The 15265-nt window shown below is 39.7% G+C and overlaps 1 pseudogene; it reads right to left on the reverse strand.

The window, feature by feature from the left end:
* Positions 1-8903: 8903 nt before the first annotated feature.
* LOC143671937 (protein lin-28 homolog A pseudogene) overlaps positions 8904-15265 on the reverse strand; it is a 40331-nt pseudogene continuing 33969 nt past the window's right edge.

Below are 15265 nucleotides of genomic sequence, written 5' to 3' on the forward strand. Positions count from 1 at the left end.
ACAAAAGAGGTATTCTACAGTCCAAAAGAACTGCATGAATTTTTTAATTCTTATAGACAGAAATCAGAGGAATATGTGAGGGAATGGATATTAAGGGTGTGAGATAATGGTTGAAGGAATATAAAGTTGGATAAGACTGAATTTATTGATATGGGCTCACTAAGCATTGATTCTGCAGCTTGAGGGGATAGAAAGGGTGTTGAAAGTTTGTTTAGGTGGTTGGCTGAAATGTGGATCGAAAGGTAATTAACGTTACTTGAGGTTGAAATGCCAGAATTGCTCTGGTATAATGCAGATGAGGGGATCCAAAGGCTTAGAGATTGGAATGTGAGAGTGGATTTATCATGGAAGGCCTGCTCGCACCATAGGAATGTCCAGACAACACACTGTTTCCTAGGCTTTTGGGGAATAAATTTGTGAGACTAGCTCCATCATACCTGAAGAGCTCTGTAGTCACCCTTCCATGTAGGTCAGATATTACTATGGGAAGTGCTGTCACTGAGCTGGAATCCTTAATCACGATGGGGATGATCAGATCCTGAGTTGACAGAAAGAATGTGGTGGCAGTTAATCGCCAAAGACAAGGTAGGCATGGCTACCATACATGGACAACAGATTCAAAGTAGCAGTCAGATAATCTGACTCACAGAGATTTATGAAGTTGGATCAATTTATTTCTAAAATAAAATTGATGAACAATCTACTAAATTCTTGTTGATCTGTATAAGCAGAACAGTTCTAGGTCAAGTGAACAGAAGTCTAACTTGAATTACAAAAACAGGCAGTCACAGCCCCTTAACCAATTCCTAGAGTTCAGACAATTTATAGATACAGAGCCCTTTCAATGAATAAAAGACTGGGTATACTTGGGAAGGATCCTGTTACACTGACAAAAATTTAACTGTTAATCTTCCCCCAAGCCTTCCCCAAGGAGACCTTCAGCCTTTTACTAGGGTAATGTGCATCGGGGTAAATGAAATGATCAGATATTTTGGAGGTTATTAGACACTGGCTCAGAAGTGACATTAATTCTAGGAGACCCAAAACATCACTTTGGTCAACCAGTCAAAGTAGGGGCTTATGGAGGTCAGATTATTGATGAAGTTTTAGCTCAAGTCAGTCTCACAGTGGGTCTAGTGGGTCCTCAGATCCATCCTGTGCTCATTTCCCCTATTCCTGAATGCATAATTGGAATCAACATACTCAGCAACTGGCAGAATCCCCACATGGGTTCCTTGACTTGTGGAGTGAGGGCTCTCACAGTGGAAAAGGCCAAGTGGAAGCCACCAGAACTGCAACTACCTAAAGACAATGCCACATTACTGGAGGGATAACAGAGATTAGCACCACTCGTAAGGGATTGAACGATGCAGGTGGTGAATCCCATCATACCCCCATTAAAATCTATTTGGCCTGTGCAGAAAACATATGGGTCTTGGAGGATTGTAGTGGATCATCATAAACTCAACCAGGTAGTGACTCCAATTGCAGCTGCTGTTCCAGAGGTGGTATCGTTGCTTGAGCAAATCAACACATTTCCTGGAACCTGGTATGCAGCTTTTGTTTTGGAAATGTTGGAAAGAAAACCATACCTGAAAGAATAAATACTCATCCAATTGTAGAGAAGGAAAGAATTTATTAATGACCTTGCAAGAATGGGCACACAACTGAAATGTGGTGGCTGGCACGCAGATCAACAGAAAGCATTAGCATTTATTCCCTAAAGCTTAATAAGCAACTTCCTCCCCTGTTTCTCTACTGATTGGATACTCCAGAGGTTATAGCTTATTCAGGTAGTTTAACTAACCAATAGTTCCCACATTTGGTTATGTTTTTATATCCTAGTGACCTTTATCATTACTTGTTTAGACTTGTTTTTATCTGGATAAAGATCTGACATGAATTTTGGGCTTATGCTAGAGGCCCTCTCCTTCCCCTGTCTGTGAGACTGTCTTGAGCTGTCCTTGCAGTGCTTTGTTTAGCTAGTTTAGTTTTCCCCTCTCTGTGTTATTTTGTGTGAGAGCTAAACTTAATTATATTCTTATAAATTCCCCCCTATTTTTTTAAACCTGTTTAGCTTTCACATTTTAGTTGTTTTTTAAACTTACTAAGAATTTTTTATATTGTTCATCATAGGGATCTTCCTCTTTAAGGTAGTATAAATTATTTTGTCTGTATTGAACAGACATTTACTTGGCTAGGGCAGTCTCAATAAGACATTGGGTTAGCCCCTGGGTTCATGGGATGATGCAACAATGGATTACTGTTAGAATCCTAGTTATGATGATTAAAGAAGTTAAAATGGACAGTTCCACCCCTTTCCATTTTCTGAACCAACATTCTAACTATTCTGTGAGGGGGTTATCAATGCCTGAATTCTCCACCAATTCTTTAGACAAGGCTGTTAAGCCTTGCAAAGCTTTGGGGATAGTTCTATTTGGGGCTATATTATTGGGATTAATGTACAACAACCACCTCCAATCACAAAAAAAATGCCTCCCTTTTCAACTAGCATCATATCTAGGGCTATCCTGCTTTCCCATGTCATTTAACTAGCAGCAGCTAGCTGATCTGTGATTCCCCTCATTGCATCTTTGGTGTAGTTGATGAATTTTTGTTGATTATGATATATGTAATTAATCCAGTCTACATTTTTATTAACTGCAGCCCACCAATTAATAAATAAGAATTAAATTAAAATAGGAATGACTTAAATCCCACAGTTATTTGATTTCTGGCCTTAAACTCATCGGGGATTCCCTGTGGTACCCTTATACTGTTTAAATAAATTCGGTTGTCAAAGGAACCAAGTAAGCTTCTTTTCTTTCCTTCTCTTTGGATTTGAATTTCCTTCTCTTTTTAAAATGCCAGGATGAATGGGATAGTCAAATGAATCAGATAACAGGTCACTTTCCACTTCTTAGACAGAGGATGCCCTTTCCATAATACTACCAAAGTTCTGCCCAGGGTATGGCTAAACTGGAGAAATTGCTAGTCTTATCCTTAGTCACATCCCATGCTTGGTTGCACAAGGCCAGGGTCCCAAGGTCCTGGAGCCCTCTCCCCATCAAGAGAGACAGGCAGAGTGGTTTCTTGGACTGAGGTGGGAAGCAAGTATGGCCTTGACTTTTCTGCCATTGATTGGAGGGAAGAGAGAGGACAATGTATTACAAATTTCACCAGGAGTAGTGTTTTGAAAAAGAAGTACCATGCATTTGAACTCCTCTTCATTTTTCTTCATACCTATCAGAAAGGGCACTATAAGAGCAGTGGGTCAACCTGTTGCACAAGCATAACAGTTGCTTTTGTTTAGACTTTAGACTGTATATTTAATCCATTTCACCCAGGCGTTTTTATCTCCATACTTTGTCTTTATCTCTATAGTTTGTTTCAAATGTTCTGCCTTGACGATCCTGACAACTGTGGGGGTCATTTCAAACTGGGGAACTAGCCCCTGTTGGGTCTCCTTGGGTGTTGCTGAAGAGCTAGCTAGAAGGGATGTTGTCAGGAAAGTGCTCAATGGGGGTGGGGGGACCTGTGTACAGAACATTCCCAGAGGATTTCTACCAGTGACATCTGCCCACATTCCATATATCTTGTTAATTGTCTGATACCAGTTGTTGCTCTCTGCCTCTTATTTGTTTGCTTTTTTGATGGTTATTATCACCGGGTTACAATGAAGATCCTTGCAATCTGATGGGGCATTTCCTTTATAAAAGGTTATTTTATCCTTTAATGGTTGCTATCTTGATCTCACATCTGCAGTCCATCCCCAATGCTGTGTATTCCATTCCACTTTTCGCCAAGTGTTGCAAGGGAGGGATTGATTGTAACCCTCCTCCACTCATTCTGGGCACAGGTATTTTTTTGTCCTTCAATTGCCACTGATTCACTAAATTTCCAAGTCTATTACTTGGCAAGCATCAAACAGTACAGTTTGGGACTCTAAACTTTCGGTTATATTCATCACCAATTTGACAGGGCTCATTGCGTCTCAAATTTGGAACATAATATCTAGTATAATTATTCTCATTTTTAAATTGGGCTTCAAATCCCTCATCTGCTTTCCTTGTAAGGAGCAGGGTCACTATTTCCCATGTTAGATTAGAATACAGAATCCAAACACTGAATTCAACCCCCACCCCTCTTACTCTCCCAAATATTGTCTCTTTAAAGTAATCTTTAAAGAATCCAAAGTTATAGCTATCTCCCAGGAATTGGACTCTGTTGTTGTGTACTTATCATTTGGCTTAGGTATTGGTCCTTTTACTTGGTGTAGTGAGTCCAGCTTTTTTTTTTTTTTTTTTTTTTTGCCATCCAGACTGTTGTTTCAGTTGTCAACAGAACTTGATAAGGTTCTTCCCAGGCTGGTTGGCGTTCAGACTCTTCATGTTTTGATGAAGCCCCAACTGCTGGGTTGGTGGTGATGGACATCAAATTCAAGAGGTGAGGTCTTGGCTAGCAAACTACAGTGACTGAGGGATGATAGAGTAGAAGACAAAGCTAATATATAACGCTTAAAGAAGAGGTCCTTTGAATCTAAAAAAGGTAGATTTTTAGTTTTCCTGGAAAAAGCAAGCCAAAGAGCATATCACGGGGGGGGGGGGAATCCCTAACTGTTTTCTAGTTCTAATTCTTATTAGAGCTATGGGTAGACAGTCCAAAGTAACTTGGATTTTCAGACTAGCTTAGAAAGATGCTTTTTAGAGGTCTAATTCATTCTTCTCACCCTCCCTGAGGATGGTGGATGCCAGGGTGTGGGAAAATTCTATGCAATACTTAGCTTTGCATAACATCCTGCAGCACATGGGAGGTAAAGTGGCTACCATTGTCAGAATCGATATTTTCTACCAACTCATAATGGGGAACAATTTGTTCAAGGATAATTTTGAAAGTTCCCAATGTTGTAGCCAAGTCTAGAGGACATGCCTCCACCCATTCTGTTAGATGGTTTACAAGAACTAGAGTATATTTTAGTCATCTTACTGGAGGCATCTCAGTGTAATCAACTTGAATGCTCTGAAATGGTCTGAGGCCTGTTTCCCTTCCCTCTTGCACCTCTTTCCTTAGAACCCTTTTATTGACCTTTTGGGAATTATGCATTGTTTATATATTTGTTTAGCTATGGTGTAGAAGCCCTAAACACAAAATATTTAGGTACTATGTCACACGTGGCCTGTGCTCCCCAATGACTTCCCTGATGTAAGACTGCTAATATTTGTTTCTTTAACATCTGTTTGTTATCTTGGAGGACCCATCTACCTTGATCATATGAGCTTGCTCCTAATTATCCTATCTCCTTTACTTCTTTTTCAGAGAATATAAGAACCTTACATTCTTTGGGAATGGAGGGTATTAAGACCACTAATCTTGATGGGGCACAAAGGGAAGCCTCCATAGCCTTTTCATCTGGTAATCTGTTGCTCTTTGCCTCAGGGATATGACCTTTCTGGAGCCCATTTACATACACCACCAGTATTGTCCTTGGTAAGAGTAGGTTGGTTAGTACTTGTTTTATTAATTCTACATGGACCAATTCTTTTCCCTTGCTGTTAATTAATCCCCTTTCTTCTCATTTTTTCACAAAAGTGTGGACCACCCCAAAGGCATACTTAGAGTTTCAGGTGTTGCATAAATACCTAAAGTTTCTGGGAATGATCAGGTTATATCAAGACAGCTGAGTATATCAGAATTTAGAGATAAAAGAATTCCTGAATATATGTGACTGCTGTAAGCGCTTACAGTGTGGGACTCTTTACAATAGGTCCCAACCTGATAACCAATGCTCTCGACTTCAACTCTGAGTTTGTATATTATAGTTAGGCCATATAAGTGTGGCTCAGTTGAAGATTTTTTTCACATGGGCAGGTACCAGGAATCAAACCCAGTCCTCCAGCACAGCAGGCAAAAACTCTGCCTGGTGAGCCACAGTGGCCCGCCCTCAGTTGAAGACTTTTAAGGGAGAGGTGACAACTTCAGCAATCAGAAGACAAAGTGTTCTTCTCTATTTCAGCCAGCCATCTTCTGTAGACATCATTGGAGGGCTTCATCATTATTGCCAGCTCACGGCCTGCCCTGCAGATTTGGACTCATGCAAACCAGTTTTGTGAGATGCTTTTATAAAATCTTGTATTTAGATATGTCTCCTTTTGGTTTTGTTTCCTTAGGAAATTATGGCTAATCCAATTGTGTTTTCAATTTCATGATAAACTCCTTTGAGTCACAAAAGTTTTTAATTTGGGGGAGGTTACAGTCTTCTGTTTTTTCTTTCATGCTTGTTTCTTGGGTTTAAATTCTAAGAAACAATTGCTTTGTAAGAAACAAGATCATGAAGATTCTTCCTTACATTTTCTTCAAGGAGTTTTATAGTCCTGGTTCTTCTATTTGGGCCTTTGATCCATTTTGAGTTAATTTAGTTATATGGTGTAAGATAAGGATCCTCTTTCATTCATTTAAATATGGGTATCCAATTCTCCTGACAACATTTGTTAAAGAGATGCTTCTCTCACAATTGTGTGTACTTGGCAGCCTTGTCAAAAATCAATTGGTGGGGGTGCAGGTGTTTCAATGTTAGAGTTCTCAACTGTCATGTGGGTTTCTTGGGTTCAATTCTCAGCACATGTACTAAAAAATTCAACAAACAGTGCTGTGACAACAGGATATTCACATAGAAAAGAATTGAAATGTGACCCCCACCACACAGCATACAAAAAAATCAGTTGACAATGTGGAGGCAAGATGGTTATGTAGGGAAGTATGGGATTTAGTACATCTTCCAGGGAAGCTAGTAAATATCCAGGAACTGTCTGGAACAACTGTTTGGGGGATGTACTCAACTGGACATATATCATACACCAGTTTAGAAAGGGTGCAAAGGATGAGATCATAGCACAAAACTGTAAATAAAGTTCCCAAACTGTGGAGGCTGACACCCCTCCCCCACTGGCATGGCAGGCTCTGTTGCAGACACTTCCCTGTGGCAAAAATAAACAGTTTCTACTAGGAGCAAGGGAAGGTAGTTCACCAAGCTGCAAGATCCAATTGCAGTTTATTTTTTATATGCTGTATGGCAGGGTCACATTTCATTATTTTTCCTTGTAAATATTCTATTATTGCAGCACCATTTGTTGAATTTTTGTTTGTTTGTATTTTTGGGGGGGAAGTGCACAGAACAGGAATTGAACCCAGGTCCCCTGCATGGCAGGTCCAATTGCATTTTAAAACATTGAAATTATTCAGAGCACTTACTCTGATCTCAATGGAATGAAGCTGGAAATCAATAACAACCAAAGAATGAGAACTTTCACAAATATATGGAGATTAAATAATGCACTCCTAAAAAAACAGTGAATCAAAGAAGGAATTGATAGAGAAATCAGTACTTATCTGGAGACACATAAAAATGAGAATAGAACTTACGTGATGTAGAAAAGGTTGTGCTGAGAGGGGGAATTTATTGCCCTAAATGCCTATATTAAAAAACAAGCAAGAGAGAAAATTGAGGACTTAACTGCTCACTTGGAGGAATTTGAAAAAGATCAGCAAACTAGACTCAAAGCGAACAGAAGAGAAATAAAGATTAAAGCAGAGTTAAGTGAATGGGAGAACAAAAGAACAATAGAAAGGATCAATAAAACCAAAAATGGTTTCTTTGAGAAAATAAAATATTGATGGATGCATACCCACACCAACACCTATTGTGCATGGCAAGCCTAGCCTAATCTATTGAAGATTGGATCTGATGTACCAAGCAAGCCCTATACCCTAGGATTAAGACATTGGGAACAGGAATCCCTTATTGCATATATAGATAACCTTCACCTAACCTTGGCCTCTTCTCTTGATCTTTAAGCTGGCCCAACCTCTCCTTACCTCTCTGCACCATCTTCCCATTTAAACTAATTTCCAATGTTCCAGTAGGAGATTAAATCATGGGGCAGCCTAATGGAAATGTAGTCTCCCATGAAAGGGAAAGATTTCAAGGGGACACTACAGCAGAAAAGCCAGCTCTAATTAGCAAAAATGAGGTAGTTCAAATAGTTGTTCTTTGTAACGATAATACAATAACAATAAAACATTATTCCTGCTTTGCAGACCTTGAGCTGCTGCAAGACTGATTCTTGAGATTGCTCATGTACCTGAGAACCCAGTGCAACAATAAGGGTTTAGATTGAAATATTCAAAAATACAAAACCAGAATATTTATATTAAGAAAAAAGTTAAAAAGCGTAAGATATGTCATTACCACACAGGTATTGCAATTGACATCCTGGAGAAAATGGGACTCAAAGTACATTTATCCAAGGGAGCAAATAAATAAAATCTTATTGACCAAGAATGGGGTAGGAGTGATCTTAGGAACAGTAGGTTTACAGCTGTCCCACCAACCACCCCTTTTGTCTATCATCACAACCCACCCAGCACACTGTCCCAAGTGTGGGATGTAAGGAAACAAGACATGGAGAAAACCTGTCCTAACCCTGAGCAATTCCCTCCCACAAAATGTAGTGTTCATTGGTTGGATCCATCAATCTGCTCTCATACTTAAGCTTTTCACACTGGCATGAGAAATTTTTATAAATTCTCTTTCAAAGGAAAACAACTTCCCTATCCAGACCACTGTCAAAAAACTGGAAATTCTAGACATATTTCATGCAGGCTCTAGGGGGTATTTCTCTTGAGACTCCTCACTTCTATTTGTATAGAGCATGGTTGGAGTGTCTTTGTTTCACTCCTTTCCTCCATTAAGATGGAAGAGGGGGTGATGCAATGGATCCCACCTAAGATACACAGTAGTGCCAGCCGCACCCTACCCACCGTATCCCATTTTCTCCACTCTGTAGATTTTTGCCTGATCCACGGAGCTTCCTGATCACAAAAGGATTGCCCCCATGCACTGTGGCTCAATTCTGAATCTCTGGGCACAAGGCAGGGCTGTGGATCTCTTTTGCTTCCTCCCCAATGTATGAGGGATTTTCCCCTGAAGTGGGGGCCTACTGAGCTTTCATTGGATGTCAGGCCACCATATGGCTGATGGTCTGGCAGAAGTGGTACCCCTTGGGCTGGGGTGGCAGCTTGCATTCCTTGACATGATGGTCTAGACCTCCACAGCTGTAGCACCTCTCTTTTTGATATGTTCTTCTGCATGTTCTTCCTATTTGGCCTCCTCTCACTCCCAATACAGAATACCCCATGATGTCCAATGACAGGGATAGAGTCCAGGACCTTGGGAGACTTCTTTAAGGTGAACTCCACTGCCCCACTCTCCTTCAGACTCTGGAAGCCCTCCATGTGCAGTTTACTCTGATGTCCAAAGATGTCCAAATGGGGATTGAGAGCTGCGGTGTGGGGTGCCATGGACAGGAGATGGAACCCAATCCTCATGTTGAACTGCTTACAGATGCCAGCACTGTGCAGCAACTGCAGCTCTTCTGTCTCCCAGGCTGCATTGTCCAGCACCTCCTCTACAGCCTTGATGCAGCCCCCACTTGCAAACTTTTGGGTGGACACAGAGTCCACGGTCGTCTCCTGAGCCTGCAACCTCACGCCCTCAGTCAGATTACTGCTGGCACCAGAGAAATCCAGAGGCAAAGGGGTGGTTTGGACTCTAGTTATTTTTATACTTGTCTGTCTTCTGCACCAAATTAGAAGTCCTTTCACATTTTTTGCCTTCCCTCAGCAGATGGCTCAGGACACAACATATTCTAGATGTTCAAAAAACGTTTTGCTATTTTAAATTGACATAGCATTTAAGCTGAGTCTCAAAGTACGGTTAAGATTGCAGTAGGTAATGATGTGGGTAAAAGCATTCCAAGCAACTGTGCAGAAGTGTGATGGGGAACAGGTTCTGGCAAGAGCCACCTGTGGTCAGTCCTTTTTCTTGGAGAGATTACAGAGGACATGTAAGGTGGAGATTATAGTAGTCAGGTGCTTTTTGTGATCAGGAGTAGAGATCCAGTTAAGTTAGCTCATAATAAGAGGCTCATCAACCCAGAGCTCAGGAACAGGCTACTGCATCTTTCTCACAGGATTCATTTTCTGCTTCTTTTGATGTGTCTGCTTCAATTTCCCTTTACTGACTGGCATCCTCAGCCTGATTCTAGTCCTATTCCTTCAACATCTCAGCCAGAATGGAGTTCATCCTGGTGACATTTATCCCTCCTTTATTCACTGTGTCTGTTTCTTCTATTGACTGAGAAATTCTTTTTGTTTTTCATGGTCAGGTTCCCAAGACAGAATCCAATTGATACATAGGATGTTTTTGTCTTCTAGCTTCTTTCAAGATTTTCTCTTTGTCTTTGATTTTATGCAGTTTGAATGTGATATGCCTAGGTGCAGATCTTTTGGTATTTATCTGGTTGGTGTTCTCTGAGTTTCCTGGATCTGTGGTTTGGTGTGTGTCATTAATTTTGGAAATTTCCAAACCACTTTTAATTCAAATATTTCTACCCTTCTTTCCTTCCTTCCTTCCTTCCTTCCTTCCTTCCTTCCTTCCTTCCTTCCTTCCTTCCTTCCTTCCTTCCTTCCTTCCTTCCTTCCTTTCTTTCTTTCTTTCTTTCTTTCTTTCTTTCTTTCTTTCTTTCTTTCTTTCTTTCTTTCTTTCTTTCTTTCTTTCTTTCTTTCTTTCTTTTCTGGTATTTGAATTATGGGTATGTTACATCTTTTGTAATTATCCCACAGTTCTTGGATATTCTTTTCTGTTTTTTTTTCAGTCTTTTAAAATTTGCATTCCAATGTTGGGGTTTCTATTGACATATCTTTAAGCTCATGGAGTTTTTTCCTTTGACTGTGCCCAGTGTACTGCTGAACACATGAAAATCATTCTTCATTTCTCTTATAGTGTTTTTTATTTCCAGCGCTTTTTTTAAAAGTTTTTCTTAGAGTTTTCATCTCTCTGTTTACATTACCCATCCATTCTTGAAGTTTGTCTACCTTTTCCATTATAACTTTTAGCACATTAATCATAGTTATTTTAAATCCCTGGTCGGATAATTTAAAACCTCTCTCATATCTGTCTGGTTCTCATGCTTGCGCTGTCTCTTGAGACTGTGTATTTTTGCCTTTTATTATGTCTTTTAATTTTCCCATAACCTATTCAGAGCATGATGTATTGTGAGGTGAATGGGTCTTTAGTGTGAGATTTTATGTTTATTTGGGTAGGAGGTAGGCTGTGTTTACTGTTTGATGTACCTATAGGTGTTAGTGGCTATGATTACTTTTGTGCTTGTTTATTTTTGTATGCTATATGGTGGGGTCACATTTCATTATTTTTCCATGTGAATATCCCATTATTGCAGCATCATTTGTTGAGTTTTTGTTTGTTTGTTTTGATTGATTGTTTGTTTTCTGGAAGCACATGTACTGGGAATCAAATCTGGGTCTCCCACATGGCATCTGGGAATTCTACCACTGAACTACCCTTGCACTCCCTATAATTACTTTTTTTTTTTGCATGGTTAGGCATTGAGAATCAAACCTAGGTCTCTGGCATGACAGCCAAGAACTCTGCCACTGAACCACCATGGACCACCCTATAATTACTTTTGATGTCCTTGTTTTTGTCCTCACTCTGTCTTTGGGTTTCACTATGAATTTCTTCTTAAATAAGAACTTAGCCTTGCAGTTCTTTTTGCTTCTCTTCAACATTTGACAGACTGATTAGTATGTATCTTGGGGAAGGCCTGTTTGGATTTATTCTGTTTGAAGTTCATTGGGCTTCTTTGACTTGTATATTCATCTCCTTTGTAAGGGTTGGGAAGTTTTCCTCCATTATATCCTCAGCTGCTCTTTCTAGCTCTTTACTCCTCTCTTCTTCTTCTGGGACACCAATGATTCTTATATTTGTGTGCTTTGTTCTGTCTATCATTTCCCTGAGCTCCAATTCAAATTTTTCCATCTTTTTTGCCATTTGCTGTTTTGAGTGTTCAAAATCATTTATCCTGTCCTCTATATCACTTATTCTCTCTCCTGTCTCTTCAAATCTGCTGTTGTGTGCCTCTACTATGTTTTTTATTTGGTCAACAGAGTCTTTAAACTCTGTGATGTCTACTATTTTTCTATTTATTCTTTCAAATTCCTTTTATTCTCTTCTATTGTCTTCCTGATTTCCTTTATGTCATTAGCCATCCTACTTGTTTTATTAATAGAGTTATATGAACATCTTTGATTAGTTGTTCCAATGTCTGTGTCTCCTCTGGTGTTTTATTTTGGTTATGGGCTAGATGTCTGCATTGTGATATGCTTAGTGATCTTCTGTTGTTTTGTTGCACATAAATATCGTGATTGATTTACTTTAGGAGTTGATTTCTTTCAGTATTCTAAATCCTTGTGTTTGTAGGGTGGGTGTGTAGCAAGATGAAGGGTACAGGGCAAAGCACAATAGTGTAGTGATGCATTGCAGCACAGATATACCTAGGTATAGGTGCAGGTTGGGGATTTTATGCTGGTGCTTGTGATCATGGGGGCCCAGTGCCCAGGGAGGATGTAACTGCGTGGGTACACAAGTCAAGGAGGCATAACTCTTTTGTCTACTGGTCTAGGGCATGGGGCCTTTGTGTGCAAGTGCAGAGCTATGGCAATGGGTCAGCCTTTGCCTTCATGGGCTGGGGATAGATATGACCTAGCTGCAAAGGTCAGCACTTTCTCAGAGCTGAGAAGCATGACTAAAGGCCATGTGTATGTGTGGGTCTATGAGTGCCATAAACTGATGAGCAGAGCTCATGGGGGGCCAAGGTAAGGCTATGTGAAACTACGGGTGGGGGGTGGTTGTAGCTTGGGTATAGAGGTTAGCACCCACAGCCTTTATGAGCTGGCAACAGCCTGCAGAGTTCAGGGATGGGGAGGTAGTGTTTGGATGGGGTGCAGGAAAGGTAAGTTGGGCTGCACTTGGGGTGGGGGTGTGGGGTCGGTATGCATGCTAGGGATTGGTGGGGTCAAGGTGCTTGGAGCATGGGGAGTGGGGGCAGGTGATGGGGTTCATGTGCATTGGGTATGGGGTGAGTTATGGGTCGTGGGCTGCACTGATGAAGGTAGTGCATTCAAGGAACATGGCTTGGCTTACTTCCTAGTCCCCATCTTCCTGTCAGTGCACTACTGTGGGCTCTGTGCTTACACATTAGGCTCCAGTTTTCAAATTCTTACCTCTTCAGCCCCTGCCCATAGTGGTTGCTATTAATGGTTTGTGTACATATCTGTCAACTTTCCTGGACCATAAGATATACTTCTAAGTAAATGTGCGTGGTAATTAAAAGCAAAAGCCCTTGTGATGGCTTCTGATAAAGGGGATGGGAGTAAAGCCTACATTAAGGAGTACCATCCCTTGCCTTATTTTTGGGACCCAACATGCTGGGTAGGAATCATGAGAACTCCCCAGATACAATTATTCAGCACATAAGTTAACTAGTGGGCTAGGAAATGTTCCTGGAGGATGGAATTTGATCAATGCAAAAAAAAAAAAAAAGACTACAATGAAGAAATGCTAATGGAAGTTATCTGCAGCAGAGGTCTGATGCCCACTCTCTGAGGGGTTCCAATGGCCTAATGATTCTGCTTGCATGAAGAAACAGAGAAGGTGAAGGAAAGTTATTTATACAAATGAGAACCATCCTATGGCGTTTCTTGTGACAGAGGGCCCCTGGAAGATCACAGAGTACAGCTCCCCTAAGATCCTGGGAAGATGAAGCTTTGGGGCCCAAAAGGATGGGGAAGTCTACAGTCTCTTTGGCATTGCATAGAACTTTCCCCTCTTCCAGGCTTAGAAGTCGTTGCCTCTCACAACTTCCTGAAGGAAACTCTTTGGTCAACAGCTGTGTTTTCGTGATCATCTCCCCACCTCTATGAAACATATTTTAATCTTCCAGAATATCTGTCTTCAGCCAAGTACCCCTCAAAGGGATAACACAGAAACACATGCAGGGGTTTTGATGGCTGTTGACAGCATAGCTATTTTTCATGGGGGACTTGCCATTTTTCAGGAGCAATAACTTGGAATCAAGGGTGAAGGATGGTGGCTGGGAATTTCTTCCATAAATGGTTATAACTTTGTGGATTTTTTCTGGTTGTAAATTATATTAATGCTTATTATAAAAAATAAAGCAACTGAAAAGTATAAATTAAAAAGGGAAAATTAACTAAAATTTTTTCATTTAGAAAAAATGATGCTTAATTTTATAGTGGACTTCCTTTTAGAATCTCTATCTTTCCACAAACATACACATATATACAAAATTGTGTATAAATGGGATTATAGAATATATGTTATTAAGTTTCATTCTCTTTATAGTGCCTACCACAGTACATGGTACACAGTAGATGCTCAATATATATCTTATGGATGAATATTCATTATTAAATATGCTCTAAACTTCTAACAATGTATCTATCCATGTCACTATGTATTAAATCCTTTTCCCAAAGTGTCTGTACTATGTTTAATTGAATGTAGATTATTTTATTTAACTGGTTCCCTATGTATGGCATTTACATTATTTCAAACTTTTTTTGCCTTTACAAACAATTCTGAATGCATACTTATAATCTACACCTTTGCTCAGTTCTCTGATTATCTTCTCCTTAGGTCACATTCTCTGAATGTGAATTATTTGATCAAAGGGTATGTGCATTTCAAACTTTAATACATTATCAAACTTCACTTCAGAAACAGTGTGAAGTGTTTTTTAAATTAACAAAGTCATATATTGTATAGCTGTCTATTTGTAAAGCCAGTCCCAGAACCCTAGAATTCATGTCTATAAAACAGCATGCAGCAATATAGGGGTAAGGAAATAAACTTCAAATCCAGGTAAAAGGATCACTGGAATTTCTCCTTCCAGTGTATTTAGGCCCACAACTCCTCACCACCAAAAGTATTAAATAAAATAATATTATTTTGGTTAAGATGATAACACCTAGTGTCGGTAACATGTAGAAAATAGACTGCTGAGGAGAATGAAAATTGTTCCACCTTTTACTGAAGGTCACTTTGAAAATATATTTTAAAAGCTTTAAAACTGTTCTTGACTTATGGAAAGACATAGGAACAGATAACATGTTTGGTACTGAAGCTAATTTGCTATTTTTTCAAATTATGGGTTATAGACATAGATTGTGCAATAAAAACCTCAGGGTAACCACAAAATATTTAAAAATATATAGAAATGGGAATGAGAAAAGGATCAGAGAGATAAACTTTAAAGGAAAGTAGGATGCAGCAAAGGAAAAGAGATGCAAAAGAATTGGCAAATAAAAATCAAGATAAAAAATAATT

The sequence above is a fragment of the Tamandua tetradactyla genome, chromosome X (genome assembly GCF_023851605.1).
Source record: "Tamandua tetradactyla isolate mTamTet1 chromosome X, mTamTet1.pri, whole genome shotgun sequence".
Classification (NCBI taxonomy): domain Eukaryota; kingdom Metazoa; phylum Chordata; class Mammalia; order Pilosa; family Myrmecophagidae; genus Tamandua; species Tamandua tetradactyla.